General features: G+C 39.6%; 1 protein-coding gene across 2 annotated transcripts in view; it reads left to right on the top strand.

Annotated features, from left to right (window-relative positions):
• Positions 1-26,240, top strand: part of PTPN3 (protein tyrosine phosphatase non-receptor type 3) — a 164,750-nt gene that overhangs the window by 11,105 nt on the left and 127,405 nt on the right. The window lies entirely within an intron of this gene.

Here is a 26,240-nt window from a genome sequence, read left to right as displayed (position 1 = left end):
GGGGGACCCACACTGGAGCAGCCTGAAGAACTACATCCTGTGGGAGGGACTCATATTGGCTTTAATGAGCACTTGGTTTCCAGTAGGGTCAGCCTTCCACAGATGCTTTTTACCTCCAAAGTCCTCCTGGTGGGGAAGTGTGCCAGGCCTTCCCACTGCCTGTGGACTCAGCTGAAGGCTGCGAGGGCTCAATCCACAGCTGTGTGGAAATACAGTCTCTGTTACCTGGTGAAACTCAGGTAACACTTTCCATCAGTCCAGCAGTTTTACTCAGACCCCCTTGATGGTGTGATTCCCTCCAACTCTCCCTAAAGAACCTCACTGCTATTATGGTATTTATACCTAAAGTGCCCTGGCCAATGCAGGAGAAAGATGAGCAGGTTTCTCCTGAAGTGTCTTCTTGAATGACTGACTGTAGCTTGAGCTCACCTGTCCCACAGGACAGCAGGCAGAGAAGTGCTCCTTTGGAGCAAAGTGAGGCCACCATATCTGTTCCCTCGGCCAAACTGGACCTGAGGGAAAACTTGTGGAGAGCTGGCAAGGTGGTATACCACAGGCATGTCAGGAAAAAGACTGGGAGAATGTACAGGCTCCCAGTGGCAGAGTAGACAACTCTTTCCAGCTTCCAAATGGACTATTAATTGAATTCCACTGTCATTTGCTTTGCTGCTGGGGTTTTTTCTGCTGTGTAAAGGCTTAGCAGCAGCAGCAACTGCCAGACAGCCATCATCTATCTCAGATCTAGCTGGGAATAGATAACATTCATGTGCAAAGTTAAATACTATTTTTCAGCTCTACAAAAAGAGAGAATTAGGTGTGGTGTCCAAAATAGAAAAAAAGCATTTTAGTAATCTGAACTGTACTGCTATTAACATTGGAGTTAATATGCCATTTTCTTAATTGCATTTGATACCACTAAGCTGGAACTGTTTGTTTTCTTAACAACAACTTTTATTTCTATTGTGGTATTGCTTGAATTTTTAATGAGACCAGTGAAACAGTATTCATCAGTTTAATTTCTCTGAAGTATTTTGTCAACTCTAGGATATTAACAAAAAATTGTATAAAAGAAATATCTGAGACATGAAGCAGAGCATATTAGCAATGATTGAGTTCATGCTTATTATCTTTACAACCTCATAGATACATGTGGTTCTTTGTAGGCAAATATAATGACATTCCTTTTTTTTTACTAGGCAATAATCTATCAGCTGACTCATTCTGCCAACTTGATTTTATATCCTCAGATAATCTAATATTGAAAACCTGGAAAGATGCACCAGGCTGGTTACTGTGATGAATAAGCAAACAGCATGTACCTCATGCTGTCAGTGGAAAGGCAAGGCTGCATTTTAATCTCAGACTCAAAATTTGGTATTTTCATACCACATATTTTTTAAAGATATCTACCAAACCTTCTAACAGATTAAATCTTGCTTAGCCACAGGACGAAAACAGATCCATGAGACATTGTTTGAATGAGGTACACCCCTATATCTGCTGAGAGCATGTCAGCACTTTAAAAAAACTCTTGCGAATTCTTCCTGCTGCCCCCATAGCCACAGTTCTTTCCTAAACTGGGGTGCAGGTGGTAACAAAACATAAGTTTTGATCCCTAACAGAATGATAAGGAAGAGAAAGCAAGCTAAAGACTGACAGCAGAGTGCATCTACTTGGCAAGTCCTGTGTGCTTGAAACAAAGACAGTTATCAAATTGGATTTGATACACTGGCTTCTTCCCTTCATATACCAGCTTGTGCCCCCCTGAAAGATGCTTGCATCATTTTCTGCTGTTGCTTCTCTGCATGGAATGAATCCATTGTGTTTTGTGCCAGATAAAATGAGTTAAACAGAAATCTGATTCATGAAACTGGAATCTTGACAGGAGAAGCTTCCTGGCAGAGAGGACTCCTCTCTGGTCTGGTTAGTACTGATGATTCTTCTGGAAAGAAATACTTAGTAAATAACAAACTATAGAATATAAAGAGATATAGGTATAGGGGATGTTACCATCAACCTCAGGGCACAGCGGCAGCACAGCCTGCCTGTATTAATTGAAACAGGGCAATTCCTAACTCTGCAGTCCATGTGACTGCACACACGGAAAATTTGCCTTTATAAGGGCATGGCAAATTCCTTCCTCACTTCTAGTGCCACTGAAAGATGTATCTACTGTGTCCAAGATGGGTGTAGTGATTTTCCTGAATCTGAGCCACAAGACATCTGCTGGGGGACTAAAGGGAGGAGAATTTCTGCAAATAATTGGTGGTAGTGGATGATAACAACTTCTGCAGGGCTGTGGGTTCTCTGCTGTGGGAGGGGAGGCAGAGCAGTGGGGGCCCAGCCCAGCTCAGCGATACCACCTTCAAAACAGCCTGTGCTGCCTTCCTTCCTCACCCCTCCAGGGTTTCATCCCCACATCACCACACCTACAGCCCACTATGTGCTCCCACATCCCACAGTGGAGGTGCTCATGGCTGGAGACCCCTTGTTCCATACGTGGGCAGACCAGCTCATGTCTTGGGCTCCCTTCTGAGTCTCTACAAAGACAGGGTCAGGCCACTGGCTCTGTGTCAGCATTACAAAAGCTTTGATAATGTCCAATACCTCCAGAAATAGCCCTCATGAGTTTCTTTGTTATCTTCAACAAAACGCTTGTAGGCCATGTGTCCTGGGTGGGTATAGGACACATTAAGGAATCATGGCATTTTTTGGTGTAATTTGCTGTCAAGACAGGTGCTGTAAAATGCACAGAGTTGCACAGATGTTTTGATGTCATTAGCTTAGCAAAAAAAAAAAAAATAGGCTCATGTTTTAAAAACAAACAGCAGGCAGCTGGCTGTACAGTGGTTACAAATTGGAAATGACTGGCAGCTTTTAAAAGAAAGTCCATCATGTCTGAAGAGCACATAAGAAAGAAGGGGAAAGGGTAGATAAAGCAAACAGGACAGGTGAAAGACACTACTTGCATTTTCTGGTAGTATGCCAATTTGCAATTGCTGGATATTAGCAAGGTGAAAGGCGTGAATTACAATGACAAAAGAGTCATTAGGCCAATTTTCAACAAATATCTTCAAACTTTGCCTTGTTTCTGATGTAATATAATCTCATTTTAGATCTATGTTTATATTAAAAGGAGAGAATTAACCCTCTTGGTAATTGCAGACCAGTTTATCCTGCTTCGGCTTACTATGAAGGAGCACTGTCATACACCCTGGCTGTTTATGTTGCCTTGCACAGGCAATCACACTGTCACTTGGCTCTGTCCCAATCCTCTAATCCCACTGATTAATACATCCAGGCAGCAAACCTGGGTAAGAGCTGCTTACGATGGAGAGTTTTGGTTTGAAGAGAAAATGGGGAGTGGGAACTCACCAGGAGCTGCTCCAAAACAAGGCTTGTTTCCTCTATCAATGATTCAAAGACCGTTTTTCCAATTTGGGTTTTTTTTCCTTTCAAAATAGCTTTGGGGTTTACACCATGTTTCCCTCAGGCTTATAGTGCTACCTATGTTTTTTAAAATCCATACTTTCAACCCTTCTCAAGTGTGATCTTCATTCTTCCTCTGCCTTGGGGCTGTAGGAGCCCCTAGTGCAACCACTCCTAGTGGGATCCCCTGTCTAGTTGACAGCAAAGCCCAGCTGCACTTGGAAGTTTAAGGCCAGCCCTGTGGAAGATATATAAGTGATTAACTAATAACCTGTGAAGAGTTTTTACAAAAAATGACTGATTCTTCTATTCACAGTCATAATACATTATAAAAAAGAATGAAATGAGTCCAGTGTTCTATCTCTGAATATTTCCTTGAAAGCATGTTTGCTCTTTTCAACCGAGATCTCCATCAGTGTCTGAGCAATGTGCTGTTTGATGAGAAAGCTTTTTCTTCTCTTTCAGGGCCTGTCTTTTTGCACTTTAAACTTCTCCATAATTCTCACAGATCATTCAGCCTCAGTAGCTTTCTAGATTCAATAACAATAGTTTGGACTCTTTTTCTCTTTTTTCTTTTTCTTTTTCTTTTTCTTTTTCTTTTTCTTTTTCTTTTTCTTTTTCTTTTTCTTTTTCATTTTTTTTACTGCGATCAGATGTGGGAAGAAAACATCCTTTTAGACCATTCCCAGCTGAAGGCAATTCCTTAATATTTGTCTTCCCTGCTCTTTCTTCAGATTCTTTTCCTTGTCTCTATTTTGTTCTATTATTTCTTGTTTCTTTAAAACTTTTGGATTCGCCCTATGCATTCAGCCTGAAGAGCATCACACAGACAACCTGAACTCCCCAATGTTGGTAATGAGCTGATTTTTAAGTGGTGGGACCATAATGAGAAATTCTGGTGCAGATTTTTCCATGTTTAATAAGATTTATATTTGTTCTTTGATAGGGGATACAGCATCATAAAGTCACCCCAAGACATTGCTCTGATGGTCTATTAATAGAGTTTCTTTTCCAACTTTACTCACAAGCCTACTTTGCTGAAACGATAAGAATTGCAGAACATTCTGACACATTTAATCAAAACTGGATTCAAAACCTTTTGGGGGTGTGGGAAGAATGAAGGAGGACAGGCACACAGAGACACACGAGCATGATAATGTAATCCCTATTTTCTTGGGACACCAGACCGAAGTGTATCACAGACAACTTTCTCCTCCTCCACAATATTCCAAAATAAAAATTTAGTGAATCTGAATAAAATGTCAAAATTAGAGTTTGTTGAATGAAAATATTTCAATGAATAAAAAAAAGTGTGTTTTTTTCATTCTTTTCACATCAGCTCAAGCCTCTTGACTAATTTTTTATTCGCTAGCCAAGATTCAAAAAAAAAAAGCACTTAAATGAAAAGCAGGGAAATACAAATTTTAGCTTATATAACTAACAGGATCAACTCTTAGTTTTCTGATTATGATGACAAAGACCATAGCTCTTCCGTTCATCTATATTTCCAATGCAAAACCATTCTGAGTGTTACTCTTTCTAACCAATGAGGCAATTCCGCTGTTAGGATGGAAAGCTCCACAGCTTTCCCAAGTAGGGAAAGGTTTGGGAGTTTTTTCCTTCTATCTTTCTATTTTTGGACTTTGATTAAAGCTGGTGAAGAGGTTACTTTTCCTTTTTATTGGGAATCCAAAGATTCTGAGTAAGGACAAATAGAGAAAAAAATGTTCTAAATGTTCCACAGTGGCAGAACAAAAAAAACCCGAAACAAAACAAAAAAAACCAAAACAAAACAAAAAAAAACCCAAAACACCAAAAAAAGCAAACCAACCAAAACAAATTTTTGGAAACAGTTAAAATCTTTTGTTTAGGAATAAAATTGAGCTTGAAAGTTCACTTTCCATGGCTGCCACATGGCTTTTAAGATACAGTGAGAGGAGGGACCAATTGTCAGATATGTCTGGAAACCTCTGGTTGAATTAACTGGCATTTGAGGCTTTCCAGCTCCGTATTGCAGAGTCTAAAGCTAAGGTTCAGGGAAGATAAAACCTCAGGGTTACTAGACCCTTGTTTCTGCTTCAGGAACCTTAGGGATTATTTTTTATTCCATGTGGCAAAGCTGTGCAGGAATCTGACTGAAAAACCCACAAATAATACAAGCATTACAAGATATGGGAGCACCAGACCCCACTGAGTATCTTCTCAGGATGTCTTGTTTCCTTGTTCTTTAACAGTTACATTTTTGAGAACCATTTTAGTTATCAGAAATGGAATTTCCCGTTAAAAACATTGGAAAACGCCATGACCCTGATTTCTGCTGCTTTTATTAGACAGGTTCATTCTGAGACAGAGGACTTCAGGAACAAATAGGTTGTAAATGTGGTGGACTTGCAGAGGGCAGAGGATTTACTACTTAGATGTCTTGAGGTTGCACTATAATGAGTGCTGTCCTACAGGGTGCTATGACTACATCTTGTGTATTATACAGGTTTAGCCACATTTTTGTGAGCTATTATTAATGCTGAGTTGCAGCATACGCCTTTGGAAGCAGTACAGTCAATGCATACCTGCTTACAGTGAGAAACAAAAAAGCCTCAAATTTCCTCTTGGCTGGTTCCTTCCTCCTCCACCCAACTCAGTCCGTGCCATTCAAAAACAGAAGTTGACATCAAGTCATTTTCTGTTGTTGGAGAAACAGTCATAAGAAAACCCACATCCCTTGTTGTAAAGGCATTGGAAGGTTGTGGAACAGGTACATTTGGGGACTGCTTCTTTTTAGATTGTTTGAAAATGTGTCATCTCAATTTTTTGCCCTCACCTGCTATTATTTTAGCAGGGGTAGCAGGAGTGGGCACCTTAGCCACTTTCTAATCAAATTAACCAGGCCTCCTCCCACTCAGATGGAAGTCTGGTTGGATTTTCCAGCTTGGATTTATGCCCTATGGACATGAGTTCAGCGGTGCTTTACCCACTCACACAGCTCCAGTTGGCTCGTTGCTGAGGTGGAAGTTCTGTGGTGGTTGTGGGTGATACTTTTGCATGGCTGCACAAAGATGGATTAGCTACTGCACCAAAAACCCCCGAGCTATTCAACTCAGCTGAGATGATTAGACTTGTTATTAAATGCAGAAATCAGGCTTAAAATCAGAAGCAGAGAAAAGGATAGCAGAAATTGGCAGGTTAGCAATGAGAATGTCCGATGAATTCGGATTTGGCTTATTTCATAAACAGGTGATGCCACATGGATTTTGAAATATCCATAGAATAGGCAGGTGTCAAACTGCAGCTCTCTTCTGCACAGAAACTTGGATGACTCAGGTGCTCTGCTGGGATTTATCAGTACAGCTCCAGTCATTTCAGTGATGATTTGATACTTCACAATAACTAAGGGGGTTTTGCCTAAGGTATATTTCATCTCAGTCTTAATTGTGCAGATAGAAAAGATTGTTTTTCAGGAAGTTCTTATAACCCAAAGTCTAGTTTCTACTTTACTCTGGTATAACCAAGAAGAAAAGAAAACAGAATTTCTATTTTAGATGCTTGTGTTTTAGCAGCTTTTTATCTACTTTTGTACTAAAGTTATGCTGATTTCCAACTTCATTAATTAATTGGTGCCAAGAGTTTTGCATCTGTAAAGATTAATTTTCTAATACTACCTTTGGAAATTGTTTTTCTTAAACCACCAGGTATTTAAAGCCACCTTCCTGTCTGAGATGGATTCTTTTTGGGGACAATCCCTGCATAATTAAAAATTATTTTTAGATTCTTTATTTATTCACAATTTTCTAATATGCTTGAAACTCCTTAGGATGCAAGACTTAATTTATTAGAATATCCTTGAGCAGGAGCAATAGCAGTAAGATTCACTTCATTAAAGACAAATGTAATCCTTACAGTAATTGACCTAGTATTCACACTGAAGGACTTCATTAACTGATTTTAATTTGGGGCAGAAACCTGCAAAAACTAATAAAAAAAAAGACAAAAAACCAACCTCAAAGTTTTTAATTTATAAATATACAATTATAAATTAAACCTCAAAGTGAAGGTTACTAATTTTCTTTTACCCTTTCTTTCCCAGTGGCTTTGCCACTAGGTTTTCTTTCCACATATCATACAAGATGAAGCCATGTAAATTAGCACTGGTTTCAATAAAGTTTTCATGGATAATGTTAGCTGAACATCCAATCTAAGCTATGGCTTTACCTCTGGGACAATTGGTAATATTGCAGTTGTCACTGAATTGGTCTTGTATTCATTGTGTAAATAAATACATCTCTTTTTGAAAGAAATAGTAGCTGTTTTCTTAAGGCTACCCTACTATTGCACATCAGTTCATCCTGTGGATCAAGGCATATTGAGAAAGGTAAAAGCTGAAGGCGTGTTCAGCCCCCCTCCCTTCCCTCTTTTCCTGGAGAAATGCTGGAGGTTTCAGAGCTATCATGCCGTGGAGTGCACTTCATACACCCTTTCCCACTTGTTACCTTCAGCACCAGGGCCCAGGCTGGCGCAGAGCAGGAGGAGGAAACTACAGACTTCCTTGCTACTTGGCCCTGCTTATACCTTTAGAAATGCCCTTTTTCTTCCAGGACAGGATCTGGTACAGGGCTAAATACCAGTTTCCTCCTGCTTGTGCAATCACTTTGTATTTTCCGGTTGTCTTAGGGATGAGAAAGCCACAGGGTTACACTATCTCTGTATGGCACCTAAATCACCATTCTCCTCCAAACAGACTCTTGAAATTCACGTAATTACTGCTTAGCAACAAGTGTAAATCTTCAGGAGACCCACCCAAGCCTAAAGAGAAGGTGTCCATAATACAGAGGATTGGGCAAGTCCACACCAAGCCATAGCTTCCAGTCACCATTGGGAGTGCCCACAAGCCTGTGAGTGAAGCAGCAGCCCAGCATTCAGTGATGCTCTACCTTCCCTAGTGCGAGTATTTCCACTAGACAGGTTAGAGATTAGCCAGGCAGAGAGGCATTTCTCCAGTGACCAGCCTTTCCCAGGTGATATTTCACAGAGTCACAGAATGGCTCAGGTTGGCAGGGATCACCGTGGGTCATCTGGCCCAAGCTGCCTGCTCCAGCACATTGCCCAGAATTGCATCCACATGGTTTGTGAATATCTGCAGTGAGGGAGACTCCACAGCTGCTCTGGGCAACCTGTTCAGTGCTCAGTCACCCACACAGTAAAGCTGTTCTTCCTCTTATTCAGGTGGAATTTCCTGCGTGTCATATTCTGCCCATTGCCTCTTGTCCTATTGCTCAGCACCACCAAGAAGAGCCTGGATCCAACTACATCAGATATTTATAGATACTAATTGCCTCCAGTTTTTGTTTTTCTTAAGGTTGTGTAGGAATCCAGCTGAGCAGCTGCACACTGTGAACGTTTCCTTACCAGTGCTTTTATACCATTACAAATATCAGCAGATTACTGAAAGTTGTGCATGAAAAATACAATTATAAATGAAATCCTACCCTGATTAATTTTGAAGGTCCAACTTCCACAGCAGTAGGGTTGGGATTTGTTATCACAAGGTGCTGGACATTCTGTTTATTGCTGTGATTGAAAGATATTAGCACCATAACAAACTAGGAAAATTTAAAGCCCTTGAAATGAAGTTGCACCTACTCTCATCAGGTCATATATTGCAGTGAGGAGATAAAAGGTCCTGTCTTTTGATCCCAAAACATAATCAGAGAGCATTACAGCCTTATGAGTCTGGGAAACCCAGTATATGATGTTCTTGTGGATTTCCCTTTCAGCTAAGCACGTAAGCATTGAGGTTCAGGAAAGCTCTAAAAGAAGAGGTAAAGGACAGAATGTTGTGATGGCATCTTCCTTCAAGTATGTAGTCCCTAAAAGGCTATGACATTTACACCCTTGTTCCTTTCTGAACTTAATAGTCTCTGCTGTTGGAGCTCCCTGTGACTCACAAGATTTATTTATCCCAAGAAACATTATACATTCGATACTTATTGTGGTTCTGTTTAGGATAGTGTGACTATCAGTGTTTCAGTTTTACAAACACTTGTATGCAGATGATGAGATATATGGGTGTATTGTTGCTCTACATGTGTGCAGGGCAGTTCACTGCCCCGTCACCAGTCCTACACCCAGTGGGAAGGCAGGGATCATCATGGAAGCACAGCCATCACAGCTGTGCTTGACATTGGATTTCAACACAGTTGTGGCCAACAAGGGTCCCAGTTAGTTGCTGGCTGAGAGGGATAACTGGGAGCAGAGGAAGGCTGCTCGGTTTTATCTCTGGAGATCCTAGCTATTCAGAGGCTGGCACTCACTTCCCAGTACTGGGTTATCTGCAGCAGGACTCTCTAGATGACACTGTGGATAAAAACATCTCAGCTCTGGGCAGCCAGGGCTGGCTGTGTCCACGCAGCTCACTCAGAGCTCAACTGCAGCAGTGGCAGCAATAAGAACAGTGCAGCCAGGCCAGCTGGCACATCCCGGCACCTCACCTGGCTCTGCAAGCACAGTGGGAGCAGGCAGAGCTGAAGTCACCACTACCATGGGCAGTGCATGCTACAGCCAGGGAAAGCAAAGGGCAAACCCAGACCCAGATTTTTTTTTTGTTGTTGGAAACAACTACAATGCAAATTTTACTGTAAAACAACAGTGGTAACTGTATGAGCTGGTCAAAACTGGAGTTAGCTACAGTTTGCTTTCCCTCTCCTTCTCTGGTATCTGAATGGAATAATACACTTTCTGCCTGTGATAATATTTCCTATGTTATTTTTTCCGTATAATAATGCACTAATTAATTTTCTTAAAGAATGGAAGGTTTACTTCCTTCCTGCATTTGGCATTAGTTAATGAAGTGCTAGCAAATGTTAACTTGAATTCTCAAAGATCTGTTCTTTCCTTTTTCCTATTAAGGTTTAATGCAGCCAAATGTATGTGGGGATAATCTTATTCCTATATTAGAAACAAATGGAAGATTCAGCATCAAATAAATGTTAAATTCAAAACTGTTAGTTGCTAAAAATAGGAGTAATGCTGTTACCTCAGAATAAACTGGAAGAGCATAAAATTGATCTTGAGTCTAAAATCTAGAAGTCAGTGGGGTAGCAACCCTCAAACTGCTCATTAAAGAATGTTTAAAACTTATAATAAACTAATGCAACACAGCTTAGTTGAAAATTTGTGCATTTACCATGTTCCCATTCATTATCTTAGGGAAACAGGAAAATAAAACTAGAAAATATCAGTAAGTATTATAAGTGTTTGATCAAGCCTGTTGATATGGTTTGCTGATCTATCTGTGTTTCCTTAAATGTCACAAAAAATATTAATTTTACCCAGCTGTGATGATTTTAATGCTCAGTGAGGAAGGAGAACTACTTCTTTATCCAGTGCCAGGGAGGAAAAAAGCTATGAAAGAAAATGTGGGGTGTAGTCTCCCTCACTTTGCTGTAGTTGTATCTATGTAGTCCCTTTGCACTTCTAGCAAGGTCAGGAAGAAGCTTCCTCTTACGTTCAGTGAATAAATGGATTGAACCCTAAGTGCCCAGTCCAGCAAGTCCTTATGCACATTGACAGGTTCATCAAGGAGCCATAGTTACCAGAGTAGGAAATGCCAAGGGGAGGTCCGAGGACTGAGCTGGCAGTTGGAGAAAGCTAGGAATCTAGCTCTTGGCTAGAAAAATGACAGCCATGGACACTGTCTGGACACAGGTCCAGACTTCGCCAGAAGTAAGTCATAAGCAGTGATAACTTGCAGGCCTTAAAGTTTCTGCTGTCAGCTTATACAGGAAGGGATGTTTGTTCAGGGTTTTTTTTTTTTCAAAAAAAAGCTTATTTGGATCTAGGATTTGAACCCCCTTAGAGTTGCAGGGGAGGTAAATCCTCAGACCTACCAGCAAAGTAGATGGAATGACAGCTAGCCTTCCTGTCCCTGTGCATGTGGTGCTGTGTGGCACTGTCCAAACACAGGTGATCTATATGTGCCCATGAGCTGCTCGTTTTCCTTAGACTCTGTGAGTACAAACAGTAGTGAGATAGAGACAGGACTACTGCATGTATAACCTCCTGTTATGACTGTAGGTTTCCAAAATTATTGCTATCATTGTGGGATTCCTGAGTGCGGAGAGAGTCACTATTACACGAGGTGACCCAGAACTGATATCTGAATAATTTAGACAAGATTACCACAGCAGCTTGAAAACTAAAATTAAGGCTTTACAGCTTTCTGGAGAATTCTACCAAATTCCACCTGCACAAAGGTACTGCCTGTGACAGAAACTATAGGAGCATTGCTCATGTCCAAAGGGAGGTGAAATCCTCTTTGTGATAAGCTTGTGTGTGCAGTTATGGGTGTATCTGTAATTATAGGCAGCAAGAAAAAGCGTGGCTTGCTCAATAACTCACCTCCTCCCATCATGACAGACACAGACAGGAACATGCCACATGATGGAGTGGTCACACTCTTATTCCTCCTCTTTCTTTCAGAGCTATTGGCTCTCCTCTCTGATGATAACTCATCTCCTCTGTTCAGTCTCAGTTTTGAGCTCAGCTGGCTGCTGAACAGCCAAGGACTTCCAGCAGCCAACATGTCTCACAAGCCCTTATATAAATTTACATTGCTTCCTCTCTGCAGAGAATCTAATTTGATCTACATTGTAAGGCTCAAACACTTATAAAAGTGTATCATCATAACAAAAATAAGTAGCAAAATAGAAGCAGAGTGTTTAGGAACATCCTTGGGAAATAGCAAGCTGCCTTCTGAAAAAAAAAAAAAAAGTAAAATTCTAGAAAATAACATCAAAAAAGAGCTGTGCAGTGGGAGGGTTGCAATACACATCAGAAAGGATTTGAGGTGAAAGGAAAAACGGGGTTATGGAATGAGAATCTTAGGGGATTTGTAATTTGTGTTTAACTATTTTGGCTATTACTGAACATGATTTCAGTGTCAACACACCAGAAACCACAGGAGCATCAGCAACAACAAACTCTCAGCCCAGTTTACCAGGGCTAATACAGCTGGGAATTCCACTGTTTTCTTTACAGCTAATGTCGTCACATAGTTTAAAACAAAACAAAAAGCCACCCAAATCAAAACCCCTTCATTTCCAGAAGTCATAAATTGTTATTACCACTCGGCAAGCCCAGTGTAAACAGGTTCCTGGCCCATGACTAAGGCTGGTCGGCTGCCCTGCAATGCAAACAGCAGCGTGGATCTCTTCCAAAGGCGTTGTTGGATGCAGAAAGGGCTCTGCTTGCTTAGAGTTCCAGGCTTCCAGTTTACAGTTTCTTCTTTGATTCAGAACTTCAAGTCTGGGGCATTTCTACTGAGAGCTTGAGAGCTGCAAATCTGGAGCTTTATAAAAACTGCTTTGCTCAGGAAAGAGGAAGCTGCGGGATTACCGGGGACAGCCAGGTCCAGGTTCACGTAAAGGGCACACCTCCAGCAAATGAAGGAATGCGTTTCCCAGGAGGTGCAAGCCGGCGTAAGTACCACCCAAGGTGAGCAGAGCAGCACGGGCAGGATCGGCGCTTTCTATGGCAATGGCATTTTCCCTCCGTTTCCCGTGCGCCCCGCCCTGCCCCGCTCCCGGCGGAGGAAGCGGAGACGCGCGCGGGCACCAGAGGGCGGCACAGGACTTGTGCAGAAGCACATCAGCATCTTCCTCCGACAGAGCGGGGAGAGCTGTCTGACAGAGTTACACTGGTGATCTAGCTCTTTTAGGGTTAAAAGCTAATTTTATGTTTATGTCATTCTCTCTTCCCCTTTTAGAGGGGAAAAAAAAGGAAACAAAACCTGCAGCAGCATTTCCATAACCTTATGAACTCTCAGAAGTGCTAGGATCCTGAGAAGGGTTTTTTTTGTATTTTCTTTTGGATTTTTTAATTTGGGGGGGAAGGTGGGAGTGTTTCCCAGCTCTTTCTGAGAATGATAATTTTGTTTGTGACTTTCTTTTAGTAACGTGAGGCAACAGGCTTTGCTCTTGTGCTCTGACTGATCTCGGCTCTCTGATGTGTGAAGATTTTATTAGCTGTGGATAGTCAGAGTATTTGGTGTTGCAGACATACACACTTATGAAGGCAGTTTAAGTGAGAAGGGTTTATGTGAATTACACTTCCTGCAGGTTTGTCACCAGAGTTGCTCCTGACTCATCCATGAGTTACCCACCTGCAAAGCAGCACTCCTCTCTCACAACCAGCAAAATTACTCACAGGTATCTGTCTACTATTGTTCACACTCTCTCTCCAGTTCAAGTGTTGACTTTATTCAACAGTTATTTCCTTTTGTATCCAAAGTGAGATTGTGCTGTTCTTTACTTGTAGTGCTAGAAAGTGAGCAGGGCTGAGTAGGAACTTTACACTGTTCTTGTCAATCATCAAACACTGTAAACGACCTGTTAAAATCCCCACAATGCAGGCAGAAATGAAAGTGATGTATTTTCTGTTTAGAAAGATGCAACAGAAATTGCTGGTATATACTACAGAGATTCTATGACCAAGCAGAGCTCATCTAATCAGCTCATCTAATGAAATTTTACTTCTCTCTGCAAAGTCTACTTTCTTGAGTTTTATGCTTCAAAATCCAGTAGAAACCTGTAAACTTTGTGGCTACCTTAGATAGTGTATCCATTTGACTGGATGTCACTGGACATAATGCCTGAGCTCTGCTGTCTCCTCTGTGTCAGACCACTGGTTTTTAGCATGGGCACTTACCATAGGTATTAGTTTTCAATTTAAATAAAATTCCACGATTACATCGTAAGAAAGGTATTTTTGGCCTCCAAGAAAACAGTATATATTGACTCATCAGTATGGCCTGCTGGCCAAGTATAGCTTTATTCCTTACCCTTTAGTTAAAGTACTGAGAATGCAAGTAGCCAACAGAAAGACAGGAAAAATATGAACTGACACAAACCTAGAAAGACAAGGTTGGCAGAAATCCACACTATTTTTGGCCGTTAAAGTACAGTGGTTTTCCTGCCTCAAACTCTTTCAAAACCACTCAGGACACCATGGAATTTGTTTCATTTTAGGTTTTTTCGCTAAATCTTCCTGAGTTTATGGTGCCATCATATGATTTCACACAGGTTTCCTAAATTGTTTTTTTATTTCTAATTGACACACATTTCTGGTAATTCCCATCAGTTTGCCAGAGTAATGAAAATGTAGGAGGCAGTTTTCTGAAGAAGCGTATTTTCTGGAAGGTTATCACCTCAAAAAAAAAAGACAGCTCTTTCTTTAGTCATTTGATTGAACATAAATTGAACTAAGAGACCACACATAGATTGTCACCAAATTAATTAATACAAGAAAAGAAAATGGTGCTTGTAGATTGTGCCTCAATACAATTCTGCCATTATGTAGAAACTATATCTTGAATTTTAAATGTTTCCAACTTCTATTAAGATGATAGAGTTTCATTTCAATTGGAAATATAAAATAAAATCACAACCTCTCTAGTGTAAAGGAGAAGAGCTGGTGGGAAGGAAGCTTAATGTTTCGGAGTAGGGGACTAGCCCTCTAAAGCATCATTCCTTAGATTAGACTTGCATTATGGATCTCTTTAGTAGGCCCTGGAAATTAGGACAAATGAGTTTCATATAGTTTTACTTCAATTTCTTCATATTACTGAGAGGTCTTCAAACTGGGGCAGAATCAGATAAAATATCTCTCTCCTCTGAGATGGCTAATAATAGCAGTTTAAGGGATTTGTTTCTGAACTGCGCTCCCAGTCACCAGAAAAAGCATTCTTTAAATATAATCTATTTGCTCAATTTCAGCTAAATGTATGACCATACTCAAAGTGTTTTCCTCTCTTCCGTATGCTCAAAAAACCCCATGTTGCAGTTTCAGAATGGAAAGTTTTATTTGATTGATCATGCCATCTTATATTAATTATAATGTCATTTCCTTTCAGCAAAATCCCCCTAGAATTACACTGGGAACCCCACTCATCTATGGGCCCAATTGTCTTTTTCCTTCCAGGCTATTTCCTTTGGAATGTTGCATTTCTGCAAATGATAAAATAAATAAAAAATACAGTGTGTGGGCATGTATGGTCCTTCGCCCGCATCTTAAAGTGGACTAAATCACAAGTCTCAGTCTTCTCCGTAAAGAAAGATTTTTTGCATTACCAGAAAACAGCACTACTGACTGTTTTTAAAAGTAGTTTGTGCCATTATGAAACAGAAAGGCCTGGTTTCTCAGACAGTCAGCGACACAGAAATTTTTTGCTATGACTCAGCTTTACCAAGTAATTTGAGTTCATGCTCAATTTATTTTGTTGCATTAATCCTTTTCAAGTTGTCCTCAGAAGTGACTGACAGGCAATGCTTTCCAGTGCTTAGATCCCTGGTGTCACTTTCTAAGTCTAAACTCTCATATTGTCCCTGAAATACAATCTGGAGGAGTGGCTTTAAGATATTGAAAAAACATGTTCCATAGAAAACTTCTACAATTGGGCTGACAGTGATTTTTATTTCCTGCATTTCGTTTCTCTCCTGTGATGTGTAGGGTTACAGAGCAGTTTTGTCTGATACAAAAAAACTATTTAATATACCAAATGCTCTTTTCACTGGAAATATAAAGGCAATAAGATGATGGATCCTTAACACATTTTTTAAACCAGCCCTTAAGCTTACAAGTGCTTAGGAATAGGTTTTAACTTCATGCATATGAACAGTCCTCTTCAGTTTCCATGGGACTCTTTATGGGCACAGAATAAAGCACCCAGGAGTGTGCAGTTTAGAGTCCCTAAGTACAAAATGTATTTTTTAATACCAATTTCTGTACAAAAATATTAGTTTTGACACCAGGGGGGCTTCTTATTGCCACCCTCTATTAGAATAGAAATAAATAATAAGATTTAAAAGATATTAAAGTGGTTATTGATTTTTAGTATATACCAAGGCCTGCCTGCCTGAAAATTTCAATGAAAATCAATCTTCATGTTTTATACCCCCGGCAGAATATTATTTTCAGCATTAAATATTGTACTGAAACAAGTTCTGTTTGGTACATAAAATACACAAAAGATATTTCAAAAGTATCTACCTTCATATGAAAATGACATAGGTTTTTCTCCAGTGTTATATAGATTCCCACTGTCAATTTCTTCAAATAATTCTTTAACAAACCTTACCAAGCTCCTTACTATAAGTCCATCAAAAAATTAGAGCTATAATATTTTACTTAAGACTCTTTTTCTAGGTCTTAACTATAAAAAGTAAATAACTAGTTCTGAACATTTGCATGCTTTTGATGTGAAAATCTGTGCTAGTTCCATTAATATTCAGGCACTTGGTACTGAGGGTATCAACCAAACTTCTGCACGAAGTTTGATATTTCAAAGTTAATGGCAATAGCATTCTACAGTTGGCAGCCCACAAAATAGTTTATGTACTAAATACTCTTATTCTAGCATGGACTACAAATTTTATGTAATTCTACACTAGATTATGAACATTATGAAAGTGGGTTATTTGAAAGTGCATGCCTTTAAAAATACTAGACTTTTCATGAATATATGTCTAAGCATATAACACACTCATCTTCCATTGTGGCAATTACCTCAATATGTGGAAAAGACACTAAGATATTTAACTGCAAGGGTTCCCTGGATAGACCTATGAAACCTCTAAAAGGCATGCACAGGTTACAGACAAAAAGATGCATCACCCTCTCTGCCACAAATCTCCAAAGACTCCCAGACAAACGTGACCTGCAGGAAATGCCGATGTTATTAGGACTCATCACATAAATAAGCACGGGGAGATCACAAGTTCTTCAGCATTTGCTTCAGGCCTGCTATATCTCTTCCATTTCTTTGAGCTGCACTTCCAGAATTTCACAATAGATGGGAGAAAATATTTTTATGGATTTATGGTCTGTAACTGTAATGCTGGTTGTCAGCAGAGTTGCCAGGGTTGAATTTATTCAACATGCTAACTCAAAGATACTCTGTGCATGTAAGAGCTGTCTTGGTATTGACAGGAGGAAATCAGCCAGACCTGCACACTCTCATATATAATGTTGTTATATTTCCATACTACTTTTATTTTCTTTTTTTTCTTGTACGTTCTACCTTTACATATATGTTTTCAAGGTGAGGTTATATATGCACCAGATAATCTGAATAGCAACAGAGGACAAGTTAAATTCAGGTACAGCTAAAATATTCCCCCTTAATTACTTCTTTTGTGTCATTATAATCAATGAAAACTGTTGCATTAACAAGCTACCAGAGAGCTTATAAACAGCTTGTGCTAAACTAGGGACTGAAGGGCAGCTTAAACTCTGAGCTCTATTGCTCTGACAGGATGAGCTTGGTGCACAGCAGTCACCCATGCCAAGGGAAAAACCCTGTGCTCTCACCCTGTATTCACTCCTAAGAGTAAGCTAATTCATTTGAGCTGTGGACAGGAGAAAGGCTGGCTGGATTGGGTTCCTAATCACTTTTAAATACCAGAGGCCTTTTGCAGTTTCATATCAGTAAATGATGCCAAAATTTCCAGGGGAATAAAACTCTTGTTTGTTTTATTTATTCTGAGAAATAAATCATTGTTTAAGTTTGTCTCTACAGAAATTTGCAGCAGAGTGGCAATGAAGTTGATTCTTCTTATCTCTTTAGAAGTATGCATATGTGATGCAGGAGAGGGGAAATGGGAAAAAAATAGGTTACCTTTTTTTATCATTATTTTGAAGTTTCCTTTCACTTTTTCAAACATGCAAAGAAAATCTCTTGAAGTTGTGAGACATGCTTTTGCATATAAGCACTCAGAAGCTTCTTATAGCAATATATGGTCCCTTAAACCCCCAAACCTTTTAGCAGTCTATCTGAATTACTTTTTCACTTCATGCAAATTGTGACTGAAATTAGAAATGACCTTCAGAGACAGCACTGCAAATGATAGGAAGAGCATTCGCAATATAGTCTCTGGGTTTATGTTTCCAAAGGACCTTGTAAATTCTTCACTTCCTTGCCTGTGCAGTTTTGGTGGCCAGCAAAGCAGAGGTCATTTTGTTTGTTTTACCTCTCTAATGACCATGTCTTGTTATATGTGTCTGTAAGAGACATCACAGTTCTTTAAAAACAAATTGTGTCCTGTAGTAAAAAAATTAGTTTAAAGCATTGTGTCAAAGGCTATTTCTGTTCCCAGCTGTTAAAATCCTAGCATGACTTTGCTATTTTCTTTGCCTTTAGAAAGCTGCTGATCTTATATTAGCAAGTGAGCCTAACTATACAATTGGAACAAATGATGAAATACAGTGAAATCAATAGTAACAGTGTTAAAATAAATATTGTGCAGAAAAATAAATGTTACTATTTCTGAATCGGGAAAGGTCACAGACTATAGAAAATAATGAGCGCATTTATCTGAACCGCTGTATCAGAGTCAAACTGAAAGCCCTCTGATCCGTGAGTCATCCCTTTGCAAATGCTTCTCTCTTATATTGCTTATAATAGAAACAACTTGTGTAGCCTTTGCCTTTGTTGTCACTGAGGCATAGCTGTAGGACCCCATCATATAGCCCTCACTCCCCTTTAATTCAAGTGGAGCCTTGTTTGATGGTAAAGCTATTGCAGCAGGGACCTATATTTAAAACTCGGTGACTCATTCATCTTATGCCCTTTTTTGGAGTCATTAGTGGGTCATATAACTGTGTATATTTCATTCAAATTCCCATTTATATTCCCCACCTATAATTGCAGCTATTTTGCTCCAAATAATTCTCTGGCCAGAATAGCAGCCTCTAAGCCACTGTAAGCAACCACTGCCACCTCCCCTTCCCTTCCCCACCCCTACCCCCCTTTAATTTATGGTCTGTTCTTTGACAGTTTTTTGACAGAGTCTAATCTGAAATTTCCAGATAGCAGCATACCAGGTTACAGCAGTGTTTGGTGTGTGCTACTTGAAGCTATTGACTCATAAAGAAAGGTTTGGAGGAGAAGCATCAGGAACCATTTGCATAAAGGCCAAATACCCTACTCTTATCAGCTTGTTTCTTTCCGTACTTATAAGAGTCTTTCAGCAGCTAGAGAATTACCTTAATTCTTTTGCTTTGCCATTTCCATCCAGTAAAGAAGTTGCTATCTTTCTTCTTTTCCCTTTTGAATAGATATGAAAACTTAAGTTTTGTTTCAATAACAAACACATCAGTTTATACAGAATCTTATCATGTCAAAACATCTTTATGGACAAGCATCAGCAATGAGATCAGCTCTGCTTTGAAAACAGTTCTTGTTAGCTATCAGGCTTTACAGAGATATAGTGTTGCCAGAGGAAATGTTGGTGATTATGTCATGCTGTAATTCAAGAATTATAAAAATTCCATATGGAGTGGAAGGCAGGAAAGGAAGAACTATAGTTCTATAGAACTATTGTGGTATATATTTGTTTATTTATAGGGATGATAGCTAACCAATAATACACAAACTCTTCACATCAGCAAACTAGCTTCACACAGGATCCACATGTATCTGAGCATCAGAAACTGCAGATCCCAGTGGAACTAGGTGCCTGGTGGAATCCAAAATCCTTAGTTTGTTCCTACAGTTCCTAATAAAATGGCAAAACACCTATATGTGACCCTTTAAAAATCAGCATGTCCTCCTCCACCATCCTGAGGGTTTCAGAGCCATTAGATGCCACTCTTACTGCATGTTTAATCTAGAAATGCTGGCGTTCATTTTTTGCTAGGAAAGTAGGAGATAATGATTAGACTTCTTTCTCTAACTAAAGCAATTCTAAGGGTTGCTTAGGCACCTGGTCACTCTGGGGAAAACATGTCTCACTCTGCTTGTAATAATTAGAAATTAGAGCACTTGACTGAAGTGCTGGGACCTGGACAATAAATCTTGTTTCTATTTACTTTGGAGTCAATCTAAGTATCTAAAGAAGCACCTAAGAGCCTGTTTTCCTATTTTTGCCTTGCAAGGACAACAGTTTCACTGCAAATTCCATCACAAGGTGATTCGGGGAGAAGAAAACTAAGCACCACTGTCTGGAGAGCTTTGTGCTGCCTCAAAGTCTAACTTTTGAGATCTCATGTTGAACTTAAGAAGTGGTTTTGCAGCAAAGCCAAAGAAAATCAGGAGGTTATGTTTCTTTTCAAAAGTGGCCAATATTTTAACAGGGTTCAATAACCTCCAAAAAGATAGCTTTGTGACAAGGAATATGTAATATTCCAATATTAAATGGGATGTTGTAATTGAGGACTTTGCCAGGAGGGCAGAATTATAAATGTGTGAATTATTTTAACACATTTCAATTGATTTCTTTCAATTCTTCTCTGTCTATGTGTGTAATCCACGGAATGATGACAGCCCTTCCACAGCACCAGATCATTTCTCGTGAGAGTTAGTTCATAAGTATGAACAGCATGAAAAGTCAGGTACAGCATGGGTATTTAGAAAATCTAGAGTGGGGTTTGGATTAAGTTTAAAACTCCCGCATTACAACCTTTAGTGTTTAGTGGGCAACAAATCACAGACCTCGGGGTTGCAGCTGGGGTTGGCAGTGTGCAGTCTGTCCCTTGAGTTCCACTCCTGCAGACACTCACATTTGCAGTAACAGGGCTGTGAAACCACCACTTGGAAAATACCTGGTCCTTATTAGCATCTAGAAATAAGGGACATAAATCCTACCTACACTCGAGAGCACACTTGTGGAAACAGATCCCAGGTGAACAGAGGTGTGTCTCTGGAGCTGAGGCAGAGATGCGAGATTTAACAGGTACCTCTGCAGAGAGCACTCCCAACCACTGACGCTGGCATCTCTCTGCTGAAGATGTTGACCAAGCACTCCTGATTTAGTCTGTTGGCAGTTCTCCAACACGACATGAGCTGGAAAACTATCCCTACATATTCTGTGGAAGCAGCCCAAGAGCTGAATGTAGGATTTTACTCCAGAGCCAGGCATCTATAAATTCAATGCTACAACATTCAGCTTTTAAGTTCTTTGATGCACACTGCTTTTTTGTGCCCATCACAACAAATAGCACCAGACATATCTGAGACAAGTTTGTAGGGCTCATAGGAAGATAACCTCTCCAGCTGCTTTGTATCCTAAATACCAGAGCAAAAGACCTCATGGTTACTGAAAGTTACTGAAAGTTCATAGTTAAATTTAGAACTTCTTCTCATTCCTCCAAAAAAGGAACTCATTAGTATTTTCACTGTATAGATTTTTAAAACATCGGTCTGGAAACCAATTAGTCTAGTCAAGCTTTTGCCTTCCCCAGACTCCAGACCTAATTCTTTATGTCTTCTCCCCTTAGGTACGTTATAACCCCATGTGCTACTGGACTGAATTGTGCTGAATACAAAAATGCTGAGGCATTTGCACATTTCATTAAGAACCTCTTAAAAGAAGTATAGTTAAGGTTTTATTTTTTGCATTGATTGTAACCTTCAGAAAAAAAAGCTGCTCTATTACTCATCTCCTGAAACATAGTTTCCTTGTCATGGGGTGGGGAGTGGGTGGAGAGACCTGTTTTTTTGGTGGTGGGGGTGTTTTTCCCATTTTTGAGAGTGGTAATGAACACTGTTTTATTATAACACAGGCAAAAGGGAAGGCTGTTTGTTCCATTTTTATAGGACACCAAGTAACACAGAAGCACGGCTGTCATTAATTGGCCTGTGTGCCATCTGTTGGAAGGCGCTTTTGATTTTCACAATGATCATAGCAGCATCACAGGCAATGCAGCAAGAACAGTTACCCAGTTAGACACTCTGGGTAGAAATGGTTCACAAAAAACTGGCAAGTGCAGAGTTGTTCTGCCTTTTTAAAAAAGAAGTCTGATTGCAATAGGTGTGTATATAACAACAAATTAGGAGACTGATCCAACCCCTTTTAAGTAGAGTGATTTTATAGGATATCAGGCAGTGGTAAGACACACAGATCTGACGGCAGCCAAATCTGGCACGCGCTGCAAAGTAAATCAGAAGAGCAAAATAAGTTTTAGGAATTTTTTTCCTTTAGGGGACATCTCAAGTCTCATCATTAAGGCTTGTTGGTTTTCTGCTAAATTCAGAGCAGTACTTCTCAAGGAACCAGGACAGTGACATGTTAGGTTTAAAGGCTTTTATTCCACCTTGTTTATATACATGTGAATCAGGAGAAGAAAAAAGAGAAGACACTTACTCAATACGAGACTAAAAATAATGCATTGCAGCATATGATATTCTGAGTTGACTTAAATATCACACTTTTCAAGAGTGTATATAGTGCTGTTTTACTTATTTTGGCCTGCAGCACAGTGTCTGTACTAAAGCTTATATACTCACCCCTCACTTTAAAGCTGACACAACCAGTACAAAATTAAAATGGACAGCCTGATCAACAACATTCCCCACCCACATCATGCAAATCAATCAACCAGAATGACAAGAAAAGTACCCAACACTCCCTAAAGGCTCAATTCCATATCTTTTAAGCTTCAATTAAAGCAGCTTTCTTCAATGCTCCATCTCAAATTCAAATGATGCAGAACTTAAAATGGACTCCTGTTTTACTTCAGGGAGTGGTAATTTTGAAAGGAACAAAAAATGTTTTACAGAAAATTAGCATAGTACCATGCTGATTCTCTTGTGCAGCTATATTAAATATATATGCTGGGTCGATTTAAATAAGATCCATTTAAATATGTTTTTCATGGTTAATTGCTAAATGTAAAACATTGCAAATTTTAGACAAAGCAAAAATTATTTGACACTTCTTTCCTATGAATCATGCTTTTTGAGATTGAAAAAGATATATCCTGGAGTGGGGAAATACTGTTATAGGTGAATTAAAAAAATTTATGTGAGTTACAGCAATATGTCTCCCTCTTTCATAATTTACAATCATTATATATTACTAGTAAGAGGAAACCGTTGAGTGGCCATAAGGGGCAGTAAATGAAGACTAAGCCAAAACGATAATTTGAGATGAACACTTGTCAGTAACAGAAGGGCCAATATTCATGTAAATACATATTCAGTGTACTACCCATCAGATAATCAAAGTAGGTATAAAAATTCTTACTAAATTTTTTTTCTATACATGTACACACAGAGTAATGTCCTAGCTAGATATTTTAATGTACCAAAGTTTAAATGGCTGAGTTGATTGTACTTTCACTGTTTCCCTCAGAAATACTCTTTTACAGCCTGGTACAACTTTCACTGTTTAGGTCAAAGTGCAACATTGTAGGCACATCCCCAGAGTCAATTTTTTCCAGCACCCTTCCACTCTGTTTAACCGATATTTCATGATACACAGTTCATGAAGCAGCACGACTTGCTTCATACATGCTTGTAAGTAAATGAAAGCACTTTAAAAATGTCAGCCAAAGTGTGGGAGGAGGATAATATCCATGAAGACTGTGCAAGCACATAAATTACTTTGGCCAGACAATTTACTGTCTAACTGCTGGGAACATTCACTGCCTGTGTGTATTCACGCTCCCAGTCTGCATTCACTTAAACTGGTGTTTTGTGATAATGTGAACATACTTTAAGCCACGTAGGGTTGTTTTGAAAATTCACTGTTGGTTTATGTTTTTAAGTGTCTTGTGAACTTGAGATAAGGATGGTGGTTAGAACTTTAGCGTCTCTGGAAGTGGAGAGAAGCTTATTCTGTGCTTGCATATGCAGATCTATCTATAAGGCAGAGTGACCACAGCACAGATTGCCAAATATCTTTCTTATAGAAATCCTGCTTCTGTTACAACTGTGCCAGAATGTAATTACTTGGGATGAAGTTTCCCATCATGAGTTTCTGCCTCCAGCTGAACTGATCATAATTTGCCTTTTCAAGAAGAACTAAGATAAGGAATTGCTAACTAAAAACAATCACACAAACTCCCTATTTGCAACTATCTTTTGAGAAGCTTTAGCATGTCTGTGATTTTGACAGCAAGGAGTCTTTTGTTGACATGAAGGAATTCCTCTTAAATTTGGCTGATTAACTTCTGAAAATCTGTATGTGCGTGTGTGCACACATATTTCATGGAATCATAGAAGGGTTTGGGTTGGAAGGGACCTTAAAAATCTGTTTCTAACTACCCTGCCATGGGCAGGGACACCTTCCACTGGACCAGGTGGCTCAGAGATTCATCCACCCTGGCTTTTAACTTTTCCTGGGATAGGGCATCAACAGCTTTTTACAGTTGCACACTTTTCTTCAAATCACTACAGGCCAACCTAACTGGAGAACTTATCTGTATTTAAAGTAACACTACTCACAGGTTTTTTCCTCATCTGGTTTTAATCAGTACCTGACCCCTGGCTACTCGGCTGCTCAAACTGCTCTCAGAGGTGTTTGTTATTGTGACAGCACTTCTGGGTGATGATGAGGAAGTTACTCCAGCTGGACTTCTTCCCTCCAATCAGTAACTGAGAACTTTTTTTTTTTCTGAGTAAACTGAGCAGAGGTTCAAGTTGTGATTTTTTTTTTTTTTAATTTAAAAAGGTGCTCAGAGATGTGAATAAACACACTCAGGAATTTAGTAGAAAAACTGTGTCCTAGATGTCTTCAGCTGGATACTCAACAGGATGAGAGCAGACATCCAGTCTGTAGGGGTTAACATGCCCAGTGAAGGGTGAAGCAGCCGTTGAAACATGCAGTGAATGGGAGATGATCCTGCAAAATGATAGTGTGTTTGTGAAATTACAGAAAATAATAATGTCTTAGCCACAAAAGGTGAAAATAACAGACATGACCTTTATTCTGTTGTTTTTATGGGGTTTGTTGGCATTTTTTTTAGAGGGGAGTGGTGGTTTTTCTTTTTAACTTAAGGCTGTTATTCTCATAGAATTAGTATCTTGTCCACATTTTTGATTGTGTGATAGGAAAATAAATTACACAAAATTAATTAATATTTATCTAATTTAGCACAACTTTAACAAGTAGGTGATGAGGATTCACATACAGAAGTGTTTGCTATAAGCTGATATCACATTTGGGGGGACAAATTCATCTCTTGGTGAGAGACAGTGCTCCTATGGTATCCCGTGTGTGGCAATCCTCGGTATTGAATTCCTTTTTCTCTTCCTGCTCTTAATCATTACAGGATTCTCTGCCTTTCCAAAAAGTCAGGGAGTATGGGAAAATATTTTCCAAGAACAGAACTTTGGAGCTGAAAGTAATTGTGTGCAAACGAAAGCTGTGGTCTGTTCCCATTAAATCTGCAACTCCCAGTCAAAAGTGGGGGATACTCTTCTTCACTGCCATGACTGATAGCACTTGAAACAATAAGTAATAGTTTTAACTTAGGGGAAGACTGGGATTACATATTTCCTTCAAGGTCCAGCAGTAGGATTTTCGATGTTTGTAAAGAAAGAGTTGTCTGCTGCATAGATTTGGTCCTGAGTTCAGGAACTGTACCACTAAATCAAAAGCCTGATACACTCGTATTTCATCTCTAAAGTCATCAGGCCCTGACTATGATTAATTGGAATGGATGGGCTATCAGGCTTCTGAATGAAGGCTCCTACAGAATTACATGACACTATGTGAAGGGCAAGATGCAGTAACCCTCAGTGTGGGGAGAAGTAGCTTGGCCCTTGGTGGTGTGTTCACTTTGGGTATCTGTTATGTAGCAGATATGTTTTCCTGCATTCTCTCTAAAGGAAAAGATGATGACCATTGCTTGCCAAGGACTTTCGAAAATGCAGAGGGTCAGTTCAAAGAAAATTTAACTTCCCTCCATGAAGCACAAATTATTAGGTAGGTCTAATCCTCACTTATTAAGTAGGAGAGGTTCTGGTGGAAACACACTGACTTAATGGGGTGATTCAGGAGGGCAATGCCAACCCTTTTTAATACTCTTGTTGTTCCAGA

This window comes from Aphelocoma coerulescens, chromosome 2 (genome assembly GCF_041296385.1).
Source record: "Aphelocoma coerulescens isolate FSJ_1873_10779 chromosome 2, UR_Acoe_1.0, whole genome shotgun sequence".
In the NCBI taxonomy this organism is placed as follows: Eukaryota; Metazoa; Chordata; class Aves; order Passeriformes; family Corvidae; genus Aphelocoma; species Aphelocoma coerulescens.
Note: the sequence above shows the minus strand (reverse complement) of the source record. Positions and strands in the feature narration are given on the sequence as shown.